This window comes from Salvelinus namaycush, chromosome 29 (genome assembly GCF_016432855.1).
Source record: "Salvelinus namaycush isolate Seneca chromosome 29, SaNama_1.0, whole genome shotgun sequence".
NCBI lineage: Eukaryota > Metazoa > Chordata > Actinopteri > Salmoniformes > Salmonidae > Salvelinus > Salvelinus namaycush.
The window spans coordinates 454,547-479,767 of record NC_052335.1 but is presented as its reverse complement, the minus strand read 5'-3'; the positions used below and the strand labels follow the sequence as shown (position 1 = coordinate 479,767).

General features: G+C 44.7%; 1 long non-coding RNA gene across 2 annotated transcripts; it reads right to left on the bottom strand.

Moving 5' to 3' along the window:
* Positions 1-3,406: 3,406 nt before the first annotated feature.
* Positions 3,407-25,020, bottom strand: LOC120024434. Of its 2 annotated transcripts, XR_005472836.1 has the most exons (4): positions 24,885-25,020; positions 24,740-24,792; positions 4,488-4,550; positions 3,407-4,371 (listed from the first exon to the last, which is right to left on the bottom strand). It is a non-coding gene; the product is annotated as an uncharacterized LOC120024434 (long non-coding RNA). The 2 variants fall into 2 exon arrangements; XR_005472835.1 differs by lacking the exon at positions 24,885-25,020 and having other exon boundaries at positions 24,740-24,871.
* Positions 25,021-25,221: the final 201 nt, after the last annotated feature.

Sequence of the window (25,221 nt, the reverse complement as noted above, 5' to 3'; positions counted from 1 at the left end):
ACATACACTCAATTAGTATTTGGGTGCATTGCCTTTAAATTGTTTAACTTGGGTCAAACGTTGCGGGTAGCCTTCTACAAGCTTCCCACAATAAGTTGGGTGAATTTTGGCCCATTCCTCCTGACAGAGCTGGTGTAACTGAGTCAGGTTTGTAGGCCTCCTTACTCGCACCTGCTTTTTCAGTTCTGCCAACAAATGTTCTATTGGATTGAGGTCAGGGCTTTGTGATGGCAACTCCAATACCTTAACTTTGTTGTCCTTAAGCCATTTTGCCACAACTTTGGAAGTGTGCTTAGGGACATTGTCCATTGGAATATTCATTTGTGACCAAGCTTTAACTTCTGACTGATGTCTTGAGATGTTGCTTCAATGTATCCACATCATTTTCCTACCTCATGATGCCATCTATTTTGTGAAGTGCACCTTTCCCCCCTGCAGCAAAGCACCCCCACAACATGATGCTTGGTCAGTATGGTCATTATGGTCATTATGGTCAAACAGTTCTATTTTTGTTTCATCAGACCAGAGGACATTTCTCCAAAAAGTACAATCTTTGTCCCCATGTGCAGTTGCAAACCGTAGTCTGGCTTTTTTATGGCGGTTTTGGAGCAGTGGCTTCTTCCTTGCTGAGCAGCCTTTCAGGTTATGTCGATATAGGACTCGTTTTAATGTGGATATAGATAATTTTGTACCTGTTTCCTCCAGAATCTTCACAGGGTCCTTTGCTGTTGTTCTGGGATTGATTTTCACTTTTCGCACCAAAGTACGTTCATCTCTAGGAGACAGAATGCGTCTCCTTCTTGAGTAGTATGATGGCTGGTTTTTATACTTGCATACTATTGTTTGTACAGATGAACGTGGTACCTTGGAAATTGCTCCCAAGAATGAACCAGACTTGGAGGTCTACAATTTTTTTTTCTGAGGTCTTGGCTGATTTCTTTAGATTTTCCCATGATGTCAAGCAAAGAGGCACTGAGTTTGAAGGTAGTCCTTGAAATACACCCACTGGTACACCTCCAACTGACTCAAATGATGTCAATTAGCCTATCAGAAGCTTCTAAAGCCATGCCATCATGTTCTGGAATTTTCCGAGGTGTTTAAAGACACAGTCAACATAGTGTATGTACACTTCTGACCCACTGGAATTGTGATACAGTGAATTATAAGTGAAATAATCTGTCTGTAAACAATTGTTGGAACAATTACTTGTGTCATGCACGAAATAGATGTCCTAACCGACTTGCCAAAACTATAGTTTGTTAAAACCTTTTCTCAATAGGGGGTGCTGTTTTCACTTTGTAAAAATTTCGTTCCCAAATTAAACTGCCTCGTACTCAATTCTTGCTCGTACAATATGCATATTATTATTACTATTGGATAGAAAACACTCTCTAGTTTCCAAAACCGTTTGAATTATATCTGTGAGTAAAACAGAACTCAAGTTGGAGCAAGCTTCCTGTCAGGAAGTGAGAAATCTGAAATCAGGCAATCTGTTCCAGGGTCAGTTTATTAATTTGCATGTATTCTATTGGTCGACATGCACTGCATACGCCTTCCCCAGGATGTCAGCAAGCAGTGAGAATTGGAATGGAGTTGCTAGGCAGATATGAGGCCATATAAAGGGTCTTGGAACGTGGGGTGCACTCTTTTCAACTTTCGCCATGATGCAAGACAGACCTCAGGAATGCATTCTGAAAAGCTCTCGTTATAGGAGTTAAATATATCCGGCTCTGATTTTATTCGATATAGGTGTTAAAGACATCATAATGTAGTTATTTTAAACCGAGTTATATCAGTTTATATCAGTATATTGCGATTTTCGGATATTTCTTTGTGCTGCGTTATAGTGAGTTGGGCACGTCTTCGCCACATGGCTAATGTTTACTGCTAATTCCAAAGTTGAAGGCGACAATCTACAACCGAGCAACGATTCTTCTGGACAAAGGACACCTTGCCCAAGATTCTGATGGAAGCTCATCAAAAAGTAAGAACTATTTATGATGTTAATTCGTTGTTCTGTTGAAAAATGTCAAACTACTATTCAGCCATTAATTTCGGTGCGTTCTCGCTTTAACGCACGCTGTATGTCGTAGTAACGTTAATTTTAAAAATCTAACACAGCGGTTGCATTAAGAACTAATGTATCTTTCATTTGCTGTCCAACCTGTATTTTTTAGTCAAGTTTATGATTAGTTATCGATTAGATTAGGTGCCTCTCCCAAGATTTCTCCCGACATTTTGTTGGCAGCTTGGCTACTATTCTCATTGTATAACCACGATTTGTGCAAACTCTATATGTATTGTGTAATATGATGTTATAGGACTGTCATCTGAAGAAGTTTGAGAAGGTTAGTGAAAAAATTCGTTATCGCTATTGTTGGCTTGAATCAATGCTGTTGTGTGGTTGGCTATTGTAGTAAGCTAATATAATGCTATATTGTGTTTTCGCTGTAAAACACTTAAAAAATCTGAAATATTGGCTGGATTCACAAGATCTTTGTCTTTCATTTGCTGTATGCTGTGTATTTTTCATAAATGTTTTATGATGAGTATTTAGGTAATTCACGTTGGTCTCTGTAGTTATTCTAGTTGCTTTGGTGAGAGTTGTGATGGTGGCTGCAATGTAAAACTATGATTTATACCTGAAATATGCACATTCTTCTAACAAAACATATGCTATACAATAAATATGTTATCAGACTGTCATCTGATGAAGTTGTTTCTTGGTTAGTGACTATTTATATCTTTATTTGGTCGAAATTGTGATAGCTACCTATGCAGGAAAAAAATGGTGGGAAAAAAAAGTTGTGTCTTTTGCTATCGTGGTTAGCTAATAGATTTACATATTGTGTCTTCCCTGTAAAACATTTTAAAAATCAGAAATGATGGCTGGATTCACAAGATGTGTATCTTTCATCTGGTGTCTTGGACTTGTGATTTAATGATATTTAGATGCTAGTATTTACTTGTGGCGCTATGCTTTTTTACTGATGAGGGTGCTCCCGGATCCGGGATTGTGTGCAAGTAGAAGTTAACAAGAAATTCGTAGAGCGGTTGAAAAACGAGTTTTAATGACTCCAACCTAAGTGTATGTAAACTTCCGACTTCAACTGTATATAATCGTTATATTACATTATATATCAGTATCCCTATGACGATATTTATCATTAGCTCTGTTTTGCGTGATGGTAATACATTTACCTTTTGGTTAACCAATAATGGGACGTGCTCATTATAAATACATTGTGATTTAGTTTTGGTATCAGACTAACTTTTGTTATGATTTTGTTTGGAGAGCCTACAGTTTATAACGCGCACTAATCCTGTGTCCCTGTCACTAGAGTAGTGACTTCAACTAGCTTTGGCTGCCATCTATTGGAAAGGAATGGTAACTACACTGGGCAGCTAGTTGGCAAAGTAGTCAAAGTATATTTTAATAACATATGACATTTAGCAGACGTCTTTATCCAAAGCAAACTGGGTACATGGTAGTGGAAACAGATCATAGAAACAGGAATACAATTTTGATATCATAGATTGTCAGTTCTTGCATCTATAACTCTGTCTATGAATTTGAGAGTGCTTACATTCTCCAGCTCCATCCCTCAGCTTTTTACCGAAAGAGGAGTAGGGAGAGACTTTGTCATTGTTTCTACTGCTGATTGCCACTTTAAGAAGTTAAGATGCAGATAAAATACACCAAAATATGTTACAGATACTATATAAATGTCCCATCACTCAACTCAGACAGTTAGTGATTACACAGCATCCAGTGCAGCAAACAATCAACCAATCAAATGTATTTTACAAATGCCCTTTTTACCTCAAAATAATAACGACTGTGGTTATAGAGGGTGCAACAGAACAACACCTCAGGAGCAAAGGTCAGTTGACTTTTCATAGCTGAGCATTCATAGGTTGAGAGAGAGAGTCGAAACAGCAGGACCAGGACAAGGTAGCACATTAGTTGAAACGGGTAAACAAATCAGTGGACAATTCCACTTTGATTCCCTTTATGGATTGGTGTATCTTTGAATTCGCTGTTGAATGGCCTGCTCCTTCTCCATTTTCGGAACACCAGCCCGCTCCCCCAAAGTGATTGATAGTATGTCTTGGCTCGCACTGTGATGATTGTGGCTCTGAGCTCTCAGGTTCATACAGTGAGTTCTGGTCTTCACTGATCTCACTCTCCGTCAGGTCCATCTGTGGCGTTTAGGGGCCGGACTCGGTTGTATGCTAATGGTTGTGAGCGCAATCTAGCTGGGCCCCGAGCTCTTTAGTGATGGTTCCGGTGGATCTCTTCTCCACTGCAGCATAGAAACACTCAGGCACCCAGTGGTTAGTTTGTCATGCTGTACTAACCGTTCTTTCCTGTTGGTAGAAACAAATGAAGGCATCTATTAGGCTGTATTTATATTCAAGAATCACTGCATATACTGTACTTGAAATGAACAAAAGCCTTAGAAATAACATGGATTTGCATGTACCTCCTCTGCCTCCTGTACAGTCTCCTCCAGGATGAAAACATTTTCAGGGATGAAGATGTCATCCTGAAAACAAACAAACGTTTTGTTAAGACAACTGAACACAAATAAATACATCAGTTGGCATTAACAAGCTACCTGTCTTGTATGCTTTGTCAACACACACACACACAGCAAATACAGGGACATTTATTTTTCAGCAAACATTAGCTATGTCAACTTCAGTCTAGCTGAATGAGGTGGAGCTAACAAAACATTACAAAAACAAATCTGTCAACAAAATGTATTACAGTACTTGACTATCTGAGGTGGAAGCTAGCTACAGTAACTACCTAATAACAGGGTGTCACGCCCTGGCCATAGAGAGGGTTTTAGTCTCTATTTTGGTTAGGCCAGGGTGTGATTAGGGTGGGCATTCTATGTGTTATATTTCTATGTTTTGGCCGGGTATGGTTCTCAATCAGGGACAGCTGTCTATCGTTGTCTCTGATTGGGAATCATACTTAGGCAGCATTTTTTCCTTTGGTGTTTGTGGGTAGTTGACTTTGTTAGTGGCACTATAGCCCTAGTAAGCTTCACGGTCGTTTCTTGTTTTGTTGGCCACATTCTAAATAAAAGAAAATATACGCTCACAGCGCTGCATTTCCACCTCGACGACGGCCGTGACACAGGGATACACGGAGAAACTGTGTTGCAATTTTAGTTGCAGTTGAGTTGCTCGCTAATGTTATTTGCTGGGGGGTGTTACACAAAACACTTCCGACGCAATTAGCTAGTTACCTTCAACTAGAGTTGCAACAAAGTTGTCCAGTGTCTAACGCTAGCCTAGTGAACAACAGTCATGACCGGTTATCATTTACTCAGGCTCCAATACATTGACTCACGTCGCCTCCTCCATTCAGTCGCTTTTGCTTGACTCCAAAGTCAGCGATGTTGATGATGGTCGGTCGGTAACCCCAACACCATAACTATCTACATTTCAAATGGAGGCGCAAGCAGAGGGCCTACTTAGGCCTATGACTCCTTTCCATTTGGAAACTCCCGGTTGCCGAAATCAAAATTGCCCTCATCACAAAGTCTGCCTCCGCAAAGTGTTGTCTGCTGATCCTGCTAGCTCGAGCTGGCACGTCCTTCCTCTTCAGGACATCGAGCCACTTCTTCAAAAGTTGTGGGTTCTTGGGTATCCGATGGTAGCTTACAGTGGGATTTTTTTGGAGCCAATTCATACAGCCTGGCGCTATACAGTTCATGTTTGCATTACTAGTTCTTGTTGGCATCTTCGTTGTCCACACTTAACCTCACTCTCTTCGATTCATTCTCCGCATGAAAACTCAATACCACAGACAATTTGCCGATTCCTGCCAGTAACGCACTGGCGTCAGTCATTACTATGGCAATTTAAAATGGTGATGACCATAGCTCCAGTAAACCTTGTCGTCGATCAAAATACTAAATATAGAGATGTTTTTATGTTAATTGCACATGTTTAGTATTAGTGGATTGAATACATCTCTTTGCTTAGATTTACTTCCTAAAGTGTTTCCATTCCCATTTATAAGATGGCGCCGGAGAAGAATGCAGACGTTTTACGTGCCCCAAGCCGATTGTGTTTTTTTGTTCATTTAATTGCGTTGTTTGTAACTTATATTTGTACTTATTTTGTACATAATGTTGCCGCTACCGTCTGTTATGACCGAAAATAACGGACTAGCAAATCATTTTTTTCCTTTCATGACTCTGACGAGCCCGACGCAGAGGATATACTGCTTCCTCGGGAACAGGCCCCGATCCCCATGATCTGCATGAAGAGGAGGCGGAGAAAGAGGGGCCGAAGGTTGGGCTGCCTTCTGAGAATTCATAGGCGATCGAATAAACCCCACTTCCCTCCATTCTGCGAGCAAACGTGCAATCTTTAGAGAATAAAATCGACGAGTTACGCGGGAGATTAAACTATCAACGGGACATTAAAACTGTAACATCTTATGCTTCACGGAGTTGTGGCTGAACGACGACAATATCAACATACAGCTGGCTGGTTATACGATTTACCGGCAGGATAGAACAGCAGCGTCTGGTAAGACAAGGGGTGGCGGTCTATGTATTTTGTAAACAACAGCTGGTGCACGATATCTAAGGAAGTCTCGAGCTCCAATGGCATTGAGGAGTACAGCACATCAGTCATTGGCTTCATAAATAAGCTCATCGATGACATCATCCACATTGTGACCGTACGTACATACCCCAACCAGAAGTCATGGATTACAGGCAGCATCTGCACTGAGCTAAATGCTAGAGCTGCCGCTTTCAAGGAGCGGGACTCTAACCCGGAAGCTTATAAGAAATCCCACTATGCCCTCCGACGATCCATCAAACAGGCAAAGGGTCGATACAGGACTAAGATCGAATCGTACTACACCGGCTCTGATGCTCGTCGGATGTGGCAGGGCTTGCAAACTATTACAGACTATAAAGGGAAGCACAGCCGAGAGCTGCCCAGTGATATGAGCCTACCAGACGAGCTAAACTACTTCTATGCTCGCTTCGAGGCAAATAACACTGAAACATGCATGAGAGCACCAGCTGTTCCAGACGACTGTGTGATCACGCTCTCTGCAGCCGATGTGAGTAAGACCTTTAAACATGTCAGCATTTACAAGGCCGCAGGGCCAGACGGATTACCAGGACGTGTACTGCGAGCATGTGCTGACCAACTAGCAAGTGTCTTCACTGACATTTTCAACCTCTACCTGTGCGGGTCTGTAATACTAACATGTTTTAAGCAGACCACCATAGAGCCTGTGCCCAAGAACACTAACGTAACTTGCCTAAATGACTACCAACCCATAGCACTCACATCTGTAGCCATGAAGTGCTTTGAAAGGCTGGTCATGGCTCACATCAGCACCATCATCCCAGAAACCCTAGACCCACTCCAATTTGCATACCTCCCCAACAAATCCACAGATGACGCAATCTCTATTGCACTCCACACTGCCCTTTCCCACCTGGACAAAAGGAACACCTATGTGAGAATGTTATTCATTGACTACAGCTCAGCGTTCAACACCATAGTACCCTCAAAAGCCATCAATAAGCTAAGGTCCCTGGGACTAAACATCTCCCTCTGCAACTGGATCCTGGACTTCCTGACAGGCCGCCCCCAGGTGGTAAGGGTAGGTAACAACATATCCACCATGCTGAACCTCAACACATGGGCCTGTGCTCAGTCCCCTCCTGTACTCCCTGTTCAATCAGGACTGCATGGCCAGGCACGACTCCATCACCATCATTAAATTTGCCAATGACACAACAGTGGCAGGCCTGATCACCGACAACGACGAGACATCCTATAGGGAGGAGGTCAGAGTCCTGGCCGTGTGGTGGCAGGACAACAACCTCTCTCTCAACGTGATCAAGACAAAGGAGATGATTGTGGAGTACAGGAAAAAGAGGACCGAACACGCCCCCATTCTCATTGACGGGGTTGCAGTGGAGCAGGTTGAGAGCTTCAGGTTCCTTGGTGTCCACATCACCAACAAACTAATATGGTCCAAGCACACCAAGACAGTCGTGAAGAGGGCACGATGAAACCTATTCCCCCTTTAGGAGACTGAAAAGATTTGGCATGGGTCCTCAGATCCTCAAAAGGTTCTAAAGCTGCACCATCGAGAGCATCCTGACTGGTTGCATCACTGCCTGGTATGGCAACTGCTCGGCCTCCGACCGCAAGACACTACAGAGGGTAGTGGGAACGGCACAGTATATCACTGGGGCCAAGCCTCATGTCATCCAGGACCTCTATACCAGGCGGTGTCAGAGGAAGGCCCTAAAAACTGTCAAAGACTCCAGCCACCCTAGTCATAGACTGCTCTTTCTGCTACCGCACGGAAAGCGGTACCGGAGCGCCAAGTCTAGGTCCAAGATGGCTTCTAAACCCAAGCCATAAGAGTCCTGAACATCTAGTCAAATGGCTACCCAGACTAGTTGTAGTGCCACCCCCCTCACCCCTCTTTACACCACTGCTACTCTCTGTTGTCATCTATGCATAGTCACTTTAATAACTCTACCTACATATACATAATACCTCAACTAATACCAGCATGAGCTGATTCAAACCAGTGTAATTGTATAAGAACTCTAGTCATAGTGTGTGTGTGTGTGTGTGTGTGTGTGAGAGAGAGAGGCAGACTGCAAAACAAGGATGAAGATGAGATGGAGTAATGGGAACCCAACACCCTAGAATTTTCAGTGCAGAATCAAAAGCAAATAGGGGAAAATGTACTAGACAAAATGCACTAGACAATGCACTAGATCCCTTCATTATGAGAGAGGGAGCGGAGAACCAGGGTCATCAAAAACATCTCATCCTATCCTGCTCCACCATCCCATCCTAAAAAAACACAACTGCATTTCACAAAGACCAAAACTGCCACAAACAAACACACACACCACACACACACAATCAAGCTATTTCATGATCGGACAATGGCAATATATAACGGTGTATGACTACGCCTAATAATGGTGTTGTGTCACGTGTATAGTCCTTATAGATCATTGAACCAAGGGTAGGTCCATTTGATTTCAATCACTTTTTCACCACACTCATTTTGATTTGAACTAAACTTTCCATACATATTTTCCCATGATAGAAGTGGTCAGAAAAGTAACTTTTTGGACCCGAATGCCAAAACATTTAGCAGATATCAGTTCACCCATTACGCCACCATTTACTTAAATAGGGATGTCCATACTAATTCATTCTATTTCTGTGGTTAGAGTTTCCAAGCCTGTTCTAACAAAAATATAAATGCAACATGTAACAATTTCAATGATTTTACTTAGTTACAGTTCATATAAGGAAATCAGTCAATTGAAATAAATTCGTTAGGCCCAAATCTATGGATTTCACATGACTGGGCAGGGGCACAGCCATGGGTGGGGCTAGGAAGGCATAGGCCCACCCACTTGGGAGCCAGGTCCATCCACTGGGGAGCCAGGCCCAGCCAATCAGAATACGTTTTCCCCACAAAAGGGCTGTATTACAGACAGAACTACTCCTCAGTTAAGACGCCGAACTGCAGTCAGGTCAAGACCCTGGTGAAGACGACGATCACGCAGATGAGCTTCCCTGAGACGGTTTCTGACAGTTTGTGCAGAAATTCTTTGGTTGTGCAATCCCTCAGTTTCATCAGCTGTCTGGGTGGCAGGTCTCAGACGATACCACAGATGAAAAAGCCGGATGTGGAGGTCCTGGGCTGGCTTGGTTACACATGGTCTGTGGTTGTGAGGACGTACTGCCGAATTCTCTAAGCGGCGTTGAACATCAATGCTCTGGCAACAGCTCTGGTGGACATTCCTGCAGTCAGTATGCCAATTGCACGCTGTGGCATTGTGTTGTGTGTCAAAACTGCACATTTTAGAGTGGCCTTTTATTGTCCCCAGCACAAGGTGCACCTGTGTAATTATCATGCCGTTTAATCAGCTTCTCGATATGCCACACCTGTCAGGTGGATGGATTATCTTTGCAAAGGAGAACAGGGATCTAAACAAACATTTTAGGGAAATAAGCCTTTGTGCGTTTGGAAGATTTCTGGGATCTTTTATTTCAGCTCGTGAAACATGGGACCAACACTTTACATGTTGCGTTTATATTTTTGTTAAGTATATTTCTATGGTTTCATCAACATTCTTTCCAAAGCACATAGGGCCATCATGTTTTGAGGGCAAGGCAAATGTCAGGAACATTATAATCAAGTCACTAATTGTTTCAAGGGCTTCTGAGTGGAGCAGCGGCCTAAGGCACTGCATCTCAGTGCTAGAGGTGTCACTACAGACCCTGATTCGATCCCAGGCTGTATCATGATCGGGAGTCCCATAGGGTGGCCACAATTGGCACGGAATCGTCCGGGTTAGGGGAGGGTTTGGCTGGGGTAGTTTTTAATATTGCTATGCAAAATAGGGCTATATAAGATCTCATGGCCTTGCAATACAATATGGACAACCATTCAACACACAATTATGTATTGCATCAATTTGTTGCATTAGTACATCAGTCAAGTGATCCATACCGCCCCTGTGTGATCATCATCCCCTTCCATTTTACTCAGTTTGGGGTCTTTTACTTTCTGTCGCTTTGCGTTACCATCTTTTGCCTCCTTCACTTTTGTCCGGGTGGGGTCAGGTAGATGCTGTTGGAATAGCTTTGAAGGGTTTTCTGCAGTTGCCCCAACTGATGTAGAGCATCTCTTTGCTGAGTGTCCTCCTTTAGCGAGCCACAGTGGATGAGACTATCGTAGTGCTGGCTTGGTTCAAGGGGGTCAATGGTGACGCAGATGGATTACCTATGCTTGTTGAGTAGCCAATTTAAAGTTTCAAGGGATAGGAATAGTATACATCGTCCAACGAAATGCTTACTTGGAAGTTTCTTCTCGACAATGCAACCACAATAAGAAATAAGAAATGATAAGATTACGAACATAAAGTAAATGTTTGTTTATTCCATGTGTAACTTTATGTTATTGTTTGTGTCGCACTGCTATGCTTTATCTTGACCAGGTTGCAGTTTTAAATGAGAACTTGTTCTCAACTAACCTACCTGGTCAAATAAAGGTGAATAAAACATTTGAAATAAATAAAAAATAATACAGGTGGTCAGTCCAGTTAAAGATTTCAGCAGTCTGATGGCTTGTAGATAGAAACTGTCTCTGAGCCTGTTGGTATCAGACCTCATGCTCTGATACAGTCTGCTTGATGGTAAGGGAGAGAGCAGCTTGTGCCTGGGGTGTGTGGAGTCCTTGACGATGCTGCGTGCCTTCATCAGGCACTGTTTCGAGTAAATGTCCTAGATGGGTGGGTGGGATGCACTGGGACGTTTTCACCACCCGCTGGAGGGCCTTGCGGCGGTGGACAAAGAAATCCCAGGACCAGGCCATGATGCAACCGGTCAGGACGCTCTCAATGGTGCAGCGGTAGTATTTTGAGAATTTCTTCAGCTGCTTTAGGAAGTAGACACTGTTGCGCCCTCTTAAAGAGCACCCTCTGTGTTTTGTTAGACAAGTAACTCTGTATCCACATATAGCAGGGGGTGTAAAGCCATAACACATATGTTTTTCCAGCAGCAGACTATGATCGATAATGTCAATAGTTTTTTCACCACAATCAATTTCTCTCAGCCAATCATCAGTCATTTCTGTAAGTGCTGTGCTTGTTGAGTGTCCTTCCCTATAAGCATGCTGAAATTCTGTTGTCAATTTGTTTACTGTAAAATAGCATTGTATCTGGTCGAACACAATTTTTTCCAGAGTTTACTAAGGGTTGGTAACAGGCTGATTGGTCGGCTATTTGAGCCAGTAAAGGGGGCTTTACTCTTCTTGGGTAGCGGAATGACTTTAGCTTCCCTCCAGGCCTGAGGGCACACACTCTCTAGTAGGCTTAAATTGAAGATGTGGCAAATAGGAGTGGCAATATCGTCTGCTATTATCTTCAGTAATTTTCCATCTAGACTGTCAGACCCTGGTGGCTTGTCATTGTTGATGGACAACAATCATTTTTTTCGCCTCTTCCACACTGACTTTACAGAATTCAAAAGTACAATTTATGTCTTTCATAATTTGGTCCGATACACTTGGATGTGTAGTGCCAGTGTGTCACGACTTCCGCCGAAGTCGGCCCTTCTCCTTGTTCGGGTGGTGTTCGGCGGTCGACGTCACCGGCTTTCTAGTCACCACCGATCCATTTTTCTGTTTCGTTTTGTTTTGTCTGTATTATACACACCTGGTTTCAATTCCCCTATTATGTTCCCTATTTAACCCTCTGACTTTCATTTCTTTATTTATTATCTTTTATTATCTTTTTTTCATTATGTAATTTATTCTTCTTTTTATTCAGTTTAGTCACATGATTTCTCAATTTGTAGTACGTTTGCCAATCGGTTGTGCAGCCAGACTTACAGTGCCTTGCAAATGTATTCATCCCCCTTGGTGTTTTTCCTATTTTGTTGCATTACAACATGTCATTTAAATTGATTTTTATTTGGATTTCATGTAATGGACATACACCAAATATTCCAAATTGGTGAATTGAAATGAAAAAAATTACTTGTTTAAAAAAAATAAAAAAAATAAAAACTGAAAATTGGTGCGTGCATATGTATTCACTCCCTTTGCTATGAAGCCCCTAAATAAGATCTGGTGCAACCAATTAGCTTCAGAAATCACATATTTATTTAAATAAAGCCCACCTGTGTGCAATCTAAGTGTCACAGGATCTCACTATATATACACCTGTTATGAAAGGCCCCAGAGTCTGCAACACAACTAAGCAAGGGACAACACCAAGCAAGCGGCACCATGAAGACCAAGGAGCTCTCCAAACAGGTCAGGGACAAAGTTGTGGAGAAGTACAGATCATGGTTGAGTTATAAAAAATATCCAAAACATTGAACATCCCATGGAGCACCATTATAAAAAAATTAAGAATATGGCACCACAACAAACCTGCCATGAGAGGGCCACCCACCAAAACTCACGGACCAGGCAAGGAGTGCATTAATCAGAGAGGCAACAAAGAGATCAAAGATAACCCCGAAGGAGCTGCACAGCTCCACAGCGGAGATTGTAGTATCTGTCCATAGGACCACTTTAAGCCGTATACTCCACAGAGCTGTGTTTTACGGAAGAGTGGCCAGAAATAAGCCATTGCTTAAAGAAAAAAATAAGCAAACATGTTTGGTGTTCGCCAAAAGGCATGTGGAAGACTCCACAAACATATGGAAGAAGGTACTCTGGTCAGATGAGACTAAAAATGAGCTTTTTGGCCATCAAGGAAAACACCATGTCTGGTGCAAATACAACCCCTCTCATCACCCCGAGAACACCATGTGAAGCATGGTGGTGGCAGCATCATGCTGTGGGGATGTTTTTCACCGGCAGGGACTGGGAAACTGGTCAGTATTGAAGGAATGGGGCCCCACAAGGGTGCGTTCTGAGTCCTCTCCTGTACTCCCTGTTCACCCACGACTGCGTGGCCATGCACACCTCCAACTCAATCATCAAGTTTGCAGACGACACTACAGTGGTAGGTTTGATTACCAACAACGACAAGACGGCCTACAGGGAGGAGGTGAGGGCCCTCGGAGTCTGGTGTCAGGAAAATAACCTCACACTCAACGTCAACAAAACAAAGGAGATGATCGTGGACTTCAGGAAACAGCAGAGGGAGCACCCCCCTATCCACATCGACGGGACAGTAGTGGAGAGGGTAGAAAGTTTTAAGTTCCTCGGCGTACACATCACAGACAAACTGAATTGGTCCACCCACACAGACAGTGTGGTGAAGAAGGCGCAGCAGCCACTGAAAAACTGCTTCTATCTCATGGCCATCAGACTCTTAAACAGCCTCCACTAACATTGAGTGTCTACTGCCATACATGTAAAAACATTATCACTAGCCACTTGAAACAATGCCACTTAATATAATGTCTACATTACTCATCTCATATGTATATACTGTACTCGATACCATCTACTGCATCTTGCCTATGCCGTTCTGTACCATCACTCATATATCTTTATGTACATATTCTTCATCCCTTTACACTTGTGTGTATAAGGTAGCTGTTTTGAAATTGTTAGGTTAGATTACTCGTTGGTTATTACTGCATTGTCGGAACTAGAAGCACAAGCATTTCGCTACACTCGCATTAACATCTGCTAACCATGTGTATGTGACAAATAAAATTTGATTTGATTTGAATGATGGATGGCGCTAAATACAGGGAAATTATTGAGGGAAACATGTTTCAGTCTTCCAGAGATTTGAGACTGGGACGGAGGTTCACCTTCCAGCAGGACAATGACCCTAAGCATACTGCTGAAACAACACTCAAGTGGTTTAAAACTTCTTATGGATCAAATCCCTTTAGCGGGATCAATTTGACAACATCCGGTGAAATGGCAGAGTGCCAAATTCAAATTAAATTACTTTAAATATTAAACTTTCATGAAAGCAGACATGCAATACACCAAATTAAAGCTACACTTGCTGTTAATCCAGCCGCAGTGTCAGATTTCAAAAAGGCTTTACGGCGAAAGCAAACCGTGCGATTATCTGAGGACAGCACCCCATCAAACAAAGACAGACAATCATAATTCTTCCGGCGCCAACCGAGATGGCCGCCTCGCTTCGCGTTCCTAGGAAACTATGCAGTATTTTGTTGTTTTATGTGTTATTCCTTACATTGGTACCCCAGGTAATCTTAGGTTTCATTACATACAGTCGGGAGGAACTACTGAATATAAGAGCAACGTCAACTCACCATCGTTACAACCAGGAATATGACTCTCCCGAAGCGGATCCTGTGTTTTGCCTTCCACCCAATACAATGGATCTGATCCCAGCCGGTGACCCTAAACAACGACGCCGTAAAAGGGGCAAACGAAGCGGTCTCCTGGTCAGTCTTCGGAGACGGACACATCGCGCTCCACTCCCTAGCATACTACTCGCCAATGTCCAGTCTCTTGACAATAAGGTTGATGAAATCCGAGCAAGGGTAACATTCCAGAGAGACATCAGGGATTGTAACGTTCTTTGCTTCACGGAAACATGGCTCACTCGAGAGACGCTAACGGAGTCGGTGCAGCCAGCTGGTTTCTTCACGCATCGCGCCAACAGAAACAAACATCTTTCTGGTAAGAAGAGGGACGGGGGTGTATGCCTTATGATCAACGAGACGTGGTGTGATCATAACAACATACAGGAACTCAAGTCATTCTGTTCACCAGATTTAGAATTACTCACAATCAAATGTCGACCGCATTATCTACCAAGGGAATTCTCTTCGATTATAATCACAGCCGTATATATTCCCCCCCAAGCAGACACATCGATGGCCCTGAACGAACTTTATCTGACTCTTTGTAAACTGGAAACCACACACCCTGAGGCTGCATTCATCGTAGCTGGGGATTTTAACAAGGCTAATCTGAAAACAAAACTCCCTAAATTCTATCAGCATATCGATTGTGCTACCAGGGCTGGTAAAACCTTGGATCATTGTTATACTAACTTCCGCGATGCATATAAGGCCCTCCCCCGCCCTCCTTTCGGAAAAGCTGACCACGACTCCATTTTGTTGCTTCCAGCCTACAAACAGAAACTAAAACAGCAAGCTCCCGCGCTCAGGTCTGTTCAACGCTGGTCCGACCAATCTGATTCCACGCTTCAAGACTGCTTCGATCACGTGGATTGGGATATGTTCCGCATTGCGTCCAACAACAACATTGACGAATACGCTGATTCGGTGAGCAAGTTCATTAGAAAGTGCATTGACGATGTCGTACCCACAGCAACGATTAAAACATTCCCAAACCAGAAACCGTGGATTGATGGCAGCATTCGCGTGAAACTGAAAGCGCGAACCACTGATTTTAACCAGGGCAAGGTGACCGGAAACATGACCGAATACAAACAGTGTAGCTATTCCCTCCGCAAGGCAATCAAACAAGCTAAGTCCCAGTATAGAGACAAAGTAGAGTCGCAATTCAACAGCTCAGACACAAGAGGTATGTGGCAGGGTCTACAGTCAATCACGGATTACAAAAAGAAAACCAGCCCCGTCACGGACCAGGATGTCTTGCTCCCAGACAGACTAAATAACTTTTTTGCTCGCTTTGAGGACAATACAGTGCCACTGACACGGCCCGCTACCAAAACCTGCGGGCTCTCCTTCACTGCAGCCGAGGTGAGTAAAACATTTAAACGTGTTAACCCTCGCAAGGCTGCAGGCCCAGACGGCATTCCCAGCCGCGTCCTCAGAGCATGCGCAGACCAGCTGGCTGGTGTGTTTAAGGACATATTCAATCAATCCTTATCCCAGTCTGCTGTTCCCACATGCTTCAAGAGGGCCACCATTGTTCCTGTTCCCAAGAAAGCTAAGGTAACTGAGCTAAACGACTATCGCCCCGTAGCACTCACTTTCGTCATCATGAAGTGCTTTGAGAGACAAGGACCATATCACCTCCACCCTAACTGACACCCTAGACCCACTCCAATTTGCTTACCGACCCAATAGGTCCACAGACGACGCAATCGCAACCACACTGCACACTGCCCTAACCCATCTGGACAAGAGGAATACCTATGTGAGAATGCTGTTCATCGACTACAGCTCAGCATTTAACACCATAGTACCCTCCAAACTCGTCATCAAGCTCGAGACCCTGGGTCTCGACCCCGCCCTGTGCAACTGGGTCCTGGACTTCCTGACGGGCCGCCCCCAGGTGGTTAGGGTAGGTAACAACATCTCCACCCCGCTGATCCTCAACACTGGGGCCCCAGTGTTGGGTGCGTTCTGAGCCCTCTCCTGTACTCCCTGTTCACCCACGACTGCGTGGCCATGCACGCCTCCAACTCAATCATCAAGTTTGCGGACGACACTACAGTGGTAGGCTTGATTACCAACAACGACGAGACGGCCTACAGGGAGGAGGGAGGGCCCTCGGAGTGTGGTGTCAGGAAAATAACCTCACACTCAACGTCAACAAAACAAAGGAGATGATTGTGGACTTCAGGAAACAGCAGAGGGAGCACCCCCCTATCCACATCGACGGGACAGTAGTGGAGAAGGTGGAACGTTTTAAGTTCCTCGGTGTACACATCACGGACAAACTGAATTGGTCCACCCACACAGACAGCGTTGTGAAGAAGGCGCAGCAGCGCCTCTTCAACCTCAGGAGGCTGAAGAAATTCGGCTTGTCACCAAAAGCACTCACAAACTTCTACAGATGCACAATCGAGAGCATCCTGTCGGGCTGTATCACCGCCTGGTATGGCAACTGCTCCGCCCACAACCGTAAGGCTCTCCAGAGGGTAGTGAGGTCTGCACAACGCATCACTGGGGGCAAACTACCTGCCCTCCAGGACACCTACACCACCCGATGTCACAGGAAGGCCATAAAGATCATCAAGGACAACAACCACCCGAGCCACTGCCTGTTCACCCCGCTATCATCCAGAAGGCGAGGTCAGTACAGGTGCATCAAAGCAGGGACCGAGAGACTGAAAAACAGCTTCTATCTCAAGGCCATCAGACTGTTAAACAGCCACCACTAACATTTAGTGGCCGCTGCCAACATACTGACTCAACTCCAGCCACTTTAATAATGGGAATTGATGGAAATTATGTAAAAATGTATCACTAGCCACTTGAAACAATGCCACTTAATATTATGTTTACATACCCTACATTACTCATCTCATATGTATATGTATATACTGTACTGTATATCATCCACTGCATCTTGCCATCTTTATGTAATACATGTATCACTAGCCACTTTAAACTATGCCACTTTATGTTTACATACCCTACATTACTCATCTCATATGTATAGACTGTACACTATACCATCTACTGCATCTTGCCTATGCCGTTCTGTACCATCACTCATTCATATATCTTTATGTACATATTCTTTATCCCTTTACACTTGTGTGTATAGGGTAGTAGTTGTGGAATTGTTAGGTTAGATTACTTGTTGGTTATTACTGCATTGTCGGAACTAGAAGCACAAGCATTTCGCTACACTCGCATTAACATCTGCTAACCATGTGTATGTGACAAATAAAATTTGATTTGATTTGATTTGATAATTCAACCCGCCAGGCGGGACACAAAACTCAGAAATAAATATATACTTCATGCCTTATGTCCCATAAACATCACAAATGGTCCTTTTGTTCGATTAATTCCGTAGTTATATATCCAAAATGTCCATTTATTTGGCGCGTTTGATCCAGAAAAACACCGGTTACAACTTACGCTACATGACTACAAAATATCTCATTAGTTATCTGTAATCTTTGTCCAAACATTTCAAACAACTTTTGTAATACAACTTTAGGTATTTTTTAACGTAAATAATCAATAAAATTTAAGACGGGAGAAACTGTGTTCAATACCGGACGAAAACAAAGAAAGCATGTTCCAGGTCGTGCGCACAAAATCATTAGAGTGCACCTGGAGTGACACATCAAAATAACAGGGCTACTTCTTCATGTCTCTAAAGAAAAACATCAACCAATTTCTAAAGACTGTTGACATCTAGTGGAAGCTATAGGAACTGCAAGAATATTTCTATTAAAACGGCCTTGCCATAGAAATCCAATGGAAAACAGATTGACCTCAAAAAACAATTTCCCTGTATGGATTGTGCTCGGTGTTTCGCCTGCCAAATCAGTTCTGTTATACTCACATACTTTATTCAAACAGTTTTAGAAACTTTAGAGTGTTTTCCGTCCAAATCTACCAATTATAAGCTTATCCAAGCTTCTGGGCCTGAGTAGCAGGCAGTTTACTTTGGGCACACTTTTCATCCGGATGTGAAAATAGCGCCCCCAAGCCATAAGAAGTTCTTAAGGGGAAACATTTAAATGTCTTGGAATGGCCTAGTCAAAGCCCAGACTGAAATCCAATTGAGAAACTGTGGTATGACTTAAATTGCTCTACACCAGCGGAACCCATCCAACTTGAAGGAGCTGAAGCAGTTTTTCCTTGAAGAATGGGCAAAATCACAGTGGCTAGATGTGCCAAGCTTATAGAGACATACCCCAAGACACTTGCAGCTGTAATTGCTGCAAAAGGTGGCTCTACAAAGTATTGACTTTGGAGCGGGGGGTGAAGTTTCACACGCTCAAGTTCTTTTTTTTTTGTCTTATTTCTTTTTTGTTTCACAAAACATATTTTGCATCTCCAAAGTGGTAGGCATGTTGTGTAAATCAAATAATACAAACCCCCCCAAAATCGATTTTAATTCCAGGTTGTAAGGCAACAAAATAAGAAAAATGCCAAGGGGGGCCACTGTATTTAACATTCCTTTTGCCTCATCCATAAAATTGTTCAGTTCCTTATGAATCCACGGGTATTTAACAGTTTTTACAGTCATTTTCTTAATGGGTGCATGCTTATTATTAACTGGTATAAGCAATTTCATAAATGTGTCAAGTGCAGCGTCTGGTTGCTCCTCGTTACAAACCACAGGCCAACAAATATTCTTTACATCAACAACATAGGAATCACTTCAAAATGTATTGTATGACCTCTTATACACTATATTTGGCCCAGCCTTTGGAACTTTGGTTTTCTTAGATATGGCTACTATATTGTGATCACTACATCCGATGGATTTGGATACCGCTTTAAACCCATTTTCTGCAGCATTAGTAAAGATATGATCAATACATGTTGATGATTTCATTCCTGTGCTATTTGTAACTACCCTGGTAGGTTGTGTAACGTTCGTCTTGTGGTAAATGAGCGGACCAAGGCGCAGCGGGTGATGAATACATAAATGAATTTATTAAATGAAAGACGAAACACTAATGAACACTAGAACAAACTACAAAACAATAAACGAAGTCAACAGACCTGAAACAAACGAACTTACATATAGACGAAGAACGCACGAACAGGAACAGACTACCTAAAACGAACGAACAAACGAAACAGTCCCGTGTGGTATACACAGACACAGGAACAATCACCCACAAACAAACAGTGAGAACAACCTACCTTAATATGGTTCTCAATCAGAGGAAACGTCAAACACCTGCCTCTAATTGAGAACCATACCAGGCAACACATTAACCTAACATAGAAAACACATAACATAGACTACCCACCCCAACTCACGCCCTGACCAACTAAACACATACAAAACAACAGAAAACAGGTCAGGAACGTGACAGAACCCCCCCCTCAAGGTGCGAACTCCGGGCGCACCCCTAAAACTCAAGGGGAGGGTCTGGGTGGGCATCTGTCCGCGGTGGCGGCTCCGGCGGTGGACGAGGACACCACTCCAACTCTGTCTTTGTCCCCCTCCTTAGCGTCCCTTGAGTGGCGACCCTCGCCCCCGACCATGGTCCAGGAACCCTCACCAAGGCCCCTCCTAAATAGAGGAGACAACTCAGGACAGAGAGGTAGCTCAGGACAAAGAGGTAGCTCAGGACAGAGAGGTAGCTCAGGACAGAGAGGTAGCTCAGGACAGAGAGATCGCTCCGGACAGAGAGGTAGCTTAGGACAGAGGGACAACTCTGGACTACTGGCAGCTCCGGACTGAGTGGCAGCTCCGGACTGTAGGGCAGCTCCGGACTGTAGGGCAGCTCCGGACTGTAGGGCAGCTCATGACTGTAGGGCAGCTCATGACTGTAGGGCAGCTCATGACTGTAGGGCAGCTCATGACTGTAGGGCAGCTCATGACTGTAGGGCAGCTCATGACTGGAAGGCAGCTCATGACTGGAAGGCAGCTCATGACTGGAAGGCAGCTCTGGCAGCTCCTGACTGGCTGGCGGCTCTGGCAGCTCCTGACTGGCTGGCGGCTCTGGCAGCTCCTGACTGGCTGGCGGCTCTGGCAGCTCCTGACTGGCTGGCGGCTCTGGCAGCTCCTTAATGGCTGGCGGCTCTGGCAGCTCCTGACTGGCTGGCGGCTCTGGCAGCTCCTGACTGGCTGGCGGCTCTGGCAGCTCCTGACTGGCTGGCGGCTCTGGCAGCTCCTGACTGGCTGGCGGCTCTGGCAGCTCCTGACTGACGGACGGCTCTAGCGGCTCCTGACTGACGGACGGCTCTAATGGCTCGGGACAGACGGGCGGCTCTAATGGCTCGTGGCAGACGGATGGCTCAGAAGGCGCTGGGCAGACAGATGGCTCAGACGGTGCTGGGCAGACGGATGGCTCAGACGGCGCTGGGCAGACAGATGGCTCAGACGATGCTGGGCAGACGAGCAGTGCAGGCGGCGTTGGGCAGATGGCCGACTCTGACCTGCTGAGGCGCACAGTAGGCCTGGTGCGTGGTGCCGGAACAGGTGGTACCGGACTGGAGACACGCACCTCAAGGCTAGTGCGGGGAGCAGGAACAGGGCACACTGGACTCTCGATGCGCACTATAGGCCTGGTGCGTGGTACCGGCACTGGTGGTACCGGGCTGAGGGCACGCACCTTAGGGCGAGTGCGGGGAGAAGGAACAGTGCGTACAGGGCTCTGGAGACGCACAGGAAGCTTGGTGCGTAGTGCCGGAACTGGAGGTACTGGGCTGGAGACACGCACCATAGGGAGAGTGCGTGGAGGAGGAACAGGGCTCTGGAGACGCACAGGAAACCTGGTGCGTGGTGTAGGCACTGGTGGTACCGGGCTGGAGCGGGGAGGTGGCGCCGGAAATACCAGACCGTGCAGGCGTACTGGCTCCCTTGAGCACTGAGCCTGCCCAACCTTACCTGGTTGTATGCTCCCCGTCGCCCGACCAGTGCGGGGAGGTGGAATAACCCGCACCGGGCTATGTAGGCGAACCGGGGACACCATGCGTAAGGCTGGTGCCATGTAAGCCGGCCCGAGGAGACGTACTGGAGGCCAAATATGTAGAGCCGGCTTCATGGCACTTGGCTCAATGCTCAATCTAGCCCGGCCGATACGAGGAGCTGGTATGTACCGCACCGGGCTATGCACACGTACAGGAGACACCATGCGCTCTACTGCGTAACACGGTGTCTGCCCGTACTCTCGCTCTCCACGGTAAGTACAGGGAGTATGCGCAGGTCTCCTACCTGACTTCGCCACACTCCCTTTTAGCCCCCCCCCAAGAAATTTTTGGGTTGTACTCACGGGCTTCCAGCCGGTCTGCCTTGCTAGCGCCTCATAATGCCGCCTCTCCGCTTTAGATGCTTCCAGCTCCGCTTTTGGGCGGCGACACTCCTCTGGCTCTGCCCAGGGTCCTTCTCCGTCCAGAATCTCCTCCCATGTCCATTCCTCCTTGAACCACTGCTGCTGTCGCTGCTGCCCGTTAACCCGCTGCTTGATCCGGGTTTGGTGGGTGATTCTGTAACGTTCGTCTTGTGGTGAATGAACGGACCAAGGCGCAGCGGGTGATGAATACATAAATGAATTTATTAAATGAAAGACGAAACACTAATGAACACTAGAACAAACTACAAAACAATAAACGAAGTCAACAGACCTGAAACAAACGAACTTACATATAGACGAAGAACTCACGAACAGGAACAGACTACCTAAAACGAACGAACAAACGAAACAGTCCCGTGTGGTATACACAGACACAGGAACAATCACCCACAAACAAACAGTGAGAACAACCTACCTTAATATGGTTCTCAATCAGAGGAAAAGTCAAACACCTGCCTCTAATTGAGAACCATACCAGGCAACACATTAACCCAACATAGAAAACACATAACATAGACTACCCACCCCAACTCACGCCCTGACCAACTAAACACATACAAAACAACAGAAAACAGGTCAGGAACATGACAGGTTGACTGAAAACCTGATCCAGGTTGCAGGCACTAGTTACAGTTTGAAGCATTCTTTTGAGTGGGCAGCCTGATGAAAGCCAGTCAATATTAATATCAACCAGAAAATATACCTCTCTGTCTCAACGCAGCATTATAACGCTGTGAAAGGATCCAGGAACCCAAATTATTTGGGTGGATCCCATCCTCCTTATAAAACGAGCTTTGTTTCCAGAAGGTATCAAAAGTGTCAAGAAATGTTAGAGCTGCAATAGTCTCGTAGCCAGTAATGAAGGGCTAAAAGTCTACTGAAACATTCAATGCCACGATTTAGGGAGGGCAGAAGACCAAATATTATGGGGCGTTTGTTTGTTTCAAGCAGTAACCCAATCAGTTCTTTAAAATCTATCTTCAGTTGTTCTGAGCTGCCATTCATAATGTCATTGAATCCCACATGAACTAAGATAAACTCAAATTCCTAATGCTGGTTTAAAATGTTTGAGAGCAGCTTATTGATGTCCTGTACTCTTGCTCCTGCATAGCACAACGTTTTTGCTTGAGGGCCTGAGACATTTCTCACCACTGAACTGCCCAATCCACGGAGAAGGGAATGGAGAAATCCACCCATTCCTACACCTCACACAATTCATTGAACCTTTCACGTGCGCACGATAAGCAGGATAGCGTACGCCCGCTGCTCCCGGCGATAGGTCCAGACCTCCCAGAGCAGGCAGTGCCCCGTCGCAGACACAGCCACAGATCAGGCACCAGTGCAGCGAAGCTATTCCTTATGTCAATCTGCTCAAAACCTCTCTAAGTCACTCCCGTCCACTTAACAGCATGCCGCTGCCTTCGGTTTCCACGAGCACTGATTGGAACAATCTTCTTGCTGTTCTCTACTTCACTACAGGATGGAAAAGAGGAAGCAGATGGAGATGCAGGCAAGGCAAGTTCCAGGTAGCACAGGCCATTCGGATAGGGACAGATGACAAGGCAAGGAAACAGCCATAAGAGTTGAGTTTGCGCAGAAGTTAAGTTTGCGCAGAATTGAGATTTGCTCGCTAAGCATAGGCACTTCATTCCTGTAATCCTCCTCTAGCAAATAATTGCTGCATTGTAACTCCGGACTGTCAATATTGTCCCGGACAAGAGCGTAATAAACACAGCTTCTACAGCGCTGGAAATGTTTGTTAGCTATTCCAGGCAAAGCAGGCTCCGTTGCAACCAAGCTAGTTAGCTAGGTATTGACACAAACACTTATGAACAAAATAAAAATAAAACAAAGTAAAACTTCGGAAACAACAGGCCAAAGCAAGAGGTCGAGGTGCAGGAGGTATCTGAGTTGGTGGTCTCCTTAAAGCAGGTGGGGACTACAGCCTGGGACAGGGACAGGTTGAACATGTCAGAGAAGACAATGATACAATGTACAAGACCATCAACACGTTCGTTAGATGACATACAATAAAACAGCAGATTATTATCAACTCACAACCAGAGTATTGTATGCTTATGTTTGGAATAACTTAGAAGATCATCATGCCAGTAAATCTTATCATAGGCATAGCACACTGTTTTTGTAACGTTAAGGGGAGCGTATCAAAGGCTAAGACTGTACAGTACATGAATGGGCTAACATAGATGTAATATTCATATGTGTAAACATACTGAATTGTAATTGGATGCATTTTACCGCCATATCATACTGTGCTATGATTGGTTAAGACCACCCAAATGGTTAGGTGATGAGCAGTTTGATCCTGGTTGGCCATACGTTAACATGCCAGTTATAGCTAGCTAATAAAGAGCTACGTTAAGAAATATCCTGTAGTACTGCATTTTATTATTTTGTACAAAGTGTGCAAAACAAGACATTGTGTCAGAGTAAAAGGTCTTAAAAGATGGATTCTTCTGGAGTTCCTTCACCTCGAATGGACTGGGAGTCTACAAACTTACCCGATGCATGGCGTAAGTACAAACAGCATGTGGAGCTCATGTTCACGGGTCCTCTGAAGGAAAGAGGAGAAGAGGAAATGTGCAGCTACCTACTCCTCTGGATCGGTGAAAAAGGGAGAGATATTTATAACACATGGACACTTACCGAGGCTGAATCAAAGGTACTGAAAACATACTACGATCGTTTTGAAGCAGACCAATGCGATATTCGCTAGGTACAAATTCCATGGGAGGGTACAGGGAGCTAGCGAGTCTTTTGAACGGTTTGTGACAGAACTGCGTCTGCTTGTGAAAGACTGTGATTATGCAAACAAGGATGAGATGGTCAGGGACCGTATTGTATTTGGAATACACTCACCGCGAGTGAGAGAGAAACGTTTGAATGTTGGGTCTGAGGTAACGCTGGACAAAGCTATCGACATAGCCAGATCTCACGAGCTAGCACAGGCTCAGATGAAAACCATTTCGCGCGGCAGCACGAG